Raw genomic sequence first — 5,925 nt, forward strand, 5'->3', positions numbered from 1 at the left:
GGGATTGTGGCTCAGCGGTAGAGCGCTCGTCTAGCACATGCAAGGCGCTGGGTTCGATCCTCAGCACCACATAAAAATAAATAAGTAAAATAAAGGTATATAAAAAAAGAAAAAAGAGGGAGAAGAATATACTTTCTTTTTCTGTTTTTTTTTCTTTTAATAATTTGTATTTAACTCATAAAGTTTATCTTTTGTGAAACAGGATTATAATTTAATTGTGTTTTTCATATAATGAATCAATTATTTTGATATTATTTGATAAGAGAATCCTTCCTTTATCAATTGTATGCTCTATTATTCTTTATCTTTTTACACCTAATGCTCCTTTTTGGAAACCTCAGGTCAATGAACTAAATGCAAGCTTTTGCTTTCGTTCATTCTAGGGATTTTGCTTTGAGGTCAATGTTTACTGTCCTATGTTTAAATATGCATTAATTTTGTCTTTTCTGCTCCATTTTGTACTTTTATGAAGGTTTTCAACTGACAGCTTACATCTTTCTTTAGTTATGTAAAATTTATGAATGTTATATCTTCAGTTATTTTCTCCCTATTAAATTTTCTCCTAATTTTCCTATTAAATGTTCTCCCTATTAAATTTTCTCCTTATTTTCCTATTAAATTTTTTCTTTCTGGGGTTTCTATCAGATGGAAATTGATACTTATGCTATTAGTCCCTGAATCTGTTAACTTATATTTCTGTGGAGTTAGGGTTAGGTGTACATAAGTACATAAAAGCTTATGTTATTCTTTTAAATAGATATGTAGTATATTACAATATCATAAAAATAATGTATTCATGGACAATTAGGTTGCCAAATTTCATCACCATAACAAAAAAATCATTTTACTGTATACATTTTGCCTCTCATCTATGACGATTCCTTCAGAATAGTTTCTTAGAAGTAGAATTGCTGAATCACTGGATGTACAATTTATTATGATAGACTGTCAACCTGTTTTCCAGAGTGATTTCTCCAATTTTATAACTCCCACTACAAGTGTAGAAAAGTACTCTTCTTTGTATGCTTGCCAAAGTCTGATATTTTCACTCTTTGATTCTTGCCAATCTTAGGAAAAATAATTCATTTTAATTTGCCTTTTTCTTCTTGAGTCTTGAGTATCTTAATATATATCTAGTAGCCACTTGTGATTATTCTTTGTGATTCACCTGCTCATGTTCTGTTCATTATTTCTATTTTGATTTTTTTATATAGACTTTAGGAACTCTGCATATGTATTCTGTGTTCTTTGAAACACATTGAAAGTTCTTTGTAAAACTTTTCTGGGATTGTAACTTTATTTATGGTAAATTTTGTTTTAGAAAGGTTTTTGTTTGAAATAAAGTCTGTGACCCTTATCCTTTGGCTTTGTGTTTTAATTAGAAAATAATCTCACCAATATTAACTTATACTTTCTTTTTCAATCTTTGTAATATTACTTGACCTGGAATTTATACACACACACACACACAAATCTAATTGTTCAAATTGTTCAACAATTATATTAGTACATGTTTTCATTTGGCTTTACAATACTTTCTTTATCAAACTAAATTTAATTATATATGTGGATTCATTTATGCATATTTTATGGATGTTCTTTGTCATATATTTTAGTTTGTGGAGTTATTTTGTTATGGATTTAAATAGTATTAAACATAGATTTATTTAATTTTTTTTTATCTACTGTTCATGGTAACTTCTCTTTTGTCTAGCTCTTCCCTTAGGTCTTAGTAATTTTTTAGAGTGTATTTTTGTTTACCACTTTTTCTCCTTAGCTTTTCATTATCAACCTCAATTTGTATTTTAAAGTTTTCTAATTCTTCAGAAATAGTTTATCATTAAAAAATCTCTTTGTTTAGAGATTCATTAGCATGAAATTGTGCACAAAGTAATTCTTATAATTTATAATCTTGACATATTTTTTGAAATTTTAGTTGTTTATTTATTCTTGATAATTTAAGGTTTAAATTTTAATGCTATTGCCCTCAAGAGTCAGCTTCTGATATTTATAAACTTTATTAATCAAGAACAAGAAGCTAAAATCAGCCACATGAATTGAAGTTGGAAACCTCAATAAGAACTCACGTTTGTAGATGGTTACCTATAAAAATATTTATAATATGTGCATATGCATGGGTTCACATGTATGTATGTGTGTGTGTGTGTGTGTGTGTTATTTTGTCCGTTGAAGAAGTCTAAGAGCAATGGTTTTGAAGTAGTAGTCAGTACATCCAAATCTGGATTTTGAAAACCATTCTCCAATAAAAGAAACAAGAACTCCTTGGGAGAAATGGCTGATTCTAGGAGTGGTGCAGTAAATATTTAAGATAATCTTAGAGCATCTAGTTGTACTAGAAAGTAAGGAATATTAGCAACAACAACAAAACCAAATCCCTCCCTCCTAATAAACAGACAAACAAATTAACAGAAGACTCCCACATTATGGAAGTAGCTCCTAATACTCAAGCTGGAACAATATGAGGAATGAAATAAATAAGAAAGTATTAAATTATAAGTGGAACTATAAAAGAACTAGTTATGATTATATAGAGATTAAATAAAGAAATATGGATAATAGAGTAAATCTCCAACTATAAGTAACTTATGTAGATACTTTGCCTTCAAGGAGTTGAGGCATAATTTCTCAGTACTTGAGTGTGAGCTATGCACAAATGAGTTCCAAAGAGTATTGCATGTAAAGAGGGGAATGGTGTCCTTTACAATGAAAAAGTCTGAGATATTCCAGCATTGAGGTGATCAATGTTAACAACAGCAGCTCAAGGAATGTATGTATGTGTCATTAAGATGATGGAATGGAATCACATTTTGCCTCTGTGGTCTTCCCTTAAACCTATCACCCTAGCCCTATCTTGAGGAAAAATTGGACAAATTTCAATACAGGGACATTTCACAAAATACATGACTAGTATTCCTCAAAATTGCCAAAAGCATCAAAAATATAGAAAGCCTGAGAAAATGAGTGTAGTCAAGAGCAAGAGCGACCTAAGTGAACATGACAACAAAATATAATGTGAAAACCTGGATAGGATCCTGTAACAAAAAAAGACATTAGGTAAAACGTAAGGATTATAAATAAATGTAGACTTTAGTTTAAAAATAATGGTTAATATTAGTTCATTATTCTGACAAATATACCATAATAATGCATACTATTATTAATAATGAAACTAGGTATGGGTGCATTGGAACTCCTAAATTTTTTTTTAAAGAGAGAAAGAGAGGGAGAGAGAGAGAGAGAGAGAGAGAGAGAAAGAAAGAGAGAGAGAGAGAGAGAGAGAGAGAGAATTTTTTAATATTTATTTTTCAGTTTTTCGGTGGACACAACATCTTTATTTTATGTGGTGCTGAGGATCGAACCCAGGGCCCCACACATGCCAGGCAAGTGCGTTACCACTTGAGCCACATCCCCAGCCCAAGAACTCCTAAATTTTTCTGTATCTAAAACTATTGTGAACTAAAAGCTTATTTTAAAAGCATTGGCAGCAGATGTAATTGTTTTTTTTTCATAGATTTTGTTTTATCTGAAATTCTATCCTTGTATTTATATACATCTAAAACAGAAGATATACTCTTATTGATGAAGTTGGTAACTAAATATATACCTGAGAACAAAAGATCAATGGGAAAAAGAATTTCCTTGTGATATTACATTGGAAAGTTTTCCTATATGGGGAGCACAGGGAACCTCATGAACCCTAATAACTGGTAGTGAGACCCTAAAGTTTACCTTTTTCTGGGAGAGCACAAAGGTGATTTTTGTTCACACCAAAGATAATAAATCACTGCTCTATCATGCGATGTGGCACTAAACACACAATATATACTGTCTCTGTACTCTCTTTAATCTCTCTTTTGGAGGTAGTCATTTAATCTAAGGTTGCTATTCAGTTCAACTGAACCATGACCAGCTCATATTTCTCCATCTTTTCTTAAAGGATTTTATAAAAGACCTTGCCTATACTCACAAAGTGCCTTACAAAGAATTTATGGCTAAAATTGTCTGACCTGAATGCTTGGAGTATGAGATAAACATGACAGATATGTTTTTTCGTCTTGATAAAGGTTATAATTCAACAAGATGGTAAGCATTAAACAAATAATTATCTAGATAAGTGATTAACTATAATTATGATAAGTATTATAAAAAAGGACTAAGAATATATAGATTGAGCATCCTTAACTAAAGTATCTGAAATTCAAAATGTTCCAAAATCTAATAATTTTGAACACTAACATGACATCAGAACAGAAAATTCCACACATGACCTCATGTTACAGGTCATAATCAAAAAAGGTCACACTGAAAACGTTGTATAAAATTCCCTTCAGGGTATGTCAATAAAATATATATGAAACATGAATGAATTTTGTGTTTAGACTTGGATCCCATTCCCAAGAATTCTTGTATTAATGTAAATATTCCAAAATCTGAAAATATTGGAAACACTTCTAGACTTTTTGTATAAGGAACATGCAACGTGTAATAGGGAATCTGACCAGTATCTGCTCTTGTGCATGAAATGAAGTGTCAGGAAAGGATTCCACTATGGAATGTGAAATCTGACACATGGATAGATTGAGTTGGGTAGTATAAGGCTGTGGGGTTTAAGGTAGAGTATACCAAGAGTGTGAGAATATTGCAGGCATAGGGGATAGCATGTGCAGATGTCCTGTATGGGAAAATCCTTTGGAGGATGTTATGTTAGAAAAAAATTGAGTTGTCCACACAACAAAAATTTTCTGTGTTTCTTATGTGCCGGTTTTTGGATGAATGGCTCTATGCTCTGTCATTAGAGCATAGAGATCAAATGAGCTTGAAAAAAATGTCTGTTGGTATCACTTGTCATTAGTAAATTATTTCCTAACAATAACTTCATTTCAGAAAACTCATAAACTACTTCATTATAACCTGTTATGAAGGTTCTCTCTAGCTATGAGAGTCTTCAAGATTTTTCACTTTGTTCTTTTCCATTTTGAATATTAGATATATTAGATTTTCTTTAAGCTTAATTAGTTCATTCATTCTCTAGGATTTCTAAAATGAAAAATGCTCATTATATATCTTTTTTTAAAATTTTTTTAATTTTAGTTGAGAACTTCAGTATTTTTAATTGATTTTTTAAAAATAAATGATAGCGGAATGCATTACAATTCTTATTACACATATACAACACAATTTTTATATCTCTAGTTGTATATAAAGTATGTTTTTAAAATTTATTTCTTACATGCATGACAATAGTGGAGTGCATTACATTCATAATTATCCATTCACAGCACAATTTTTCATAACTCTGTATATAAAGTATGTTCATGCCAAATTATGCCATTATATATATATATATATCTTTCACCAAATTAAAGTGCAAGATGTTATTGTCAGACACATCACCCCAATTGGAGTAGGGGCAGAGCAGAGCCGCCGCCCGTGCCCGCAAGGTAGGCAGACCTGTGACCGACCGGCGGAACAGGCCCAGCAGCCCGCCGGCATGGTAGACATGTCACCCCAATTGGAGTAGGGGTAGAGCAGAGCCGCCTCCCGCACCCGGAACAGGCCCAGCGACCCGCCGGTGTGGTAGACACGTCACCCCAATTGGAGTAAGGGCAGAGCAGAGCCACCGCCCGCGCCTACAAGGTAGGCAGACCTGCGACCTACCGGAAGAACAGGCCCAGAGGCCCGACAGCGTGGTAGACAGATCACCCCAATTGGAGAAGGAGCACAGCCGCCACCCGCCCCTGCAAGGGAGATTTTTCAACTATAAAAGAGCAATATTAATATATAGGGGGAAAATTTCAATAACACAATAGTTTCACCAAGCAGAAAGAAACGCGAGCAGTATGAAAAGACAAGGAAAGAAAGGACCACAAGCAATGCAGGTCAACTCAACTTTAGAAGAGGTAA

The sequence above is a fragment of the Marmota marmota genome, unplaced genomic scaffold, assembly GCF_001458135.2.
Source record: "Marmota marmota marmota unplaced genomic scaffold, marMar, whole genome shotgun sequence".
Taxonomy (NCBI): Eukaryota; Metazoa; Chordata; class Mammalia; order Rodentia; family Sciuridae; genus Marmota; species Marmota marmota.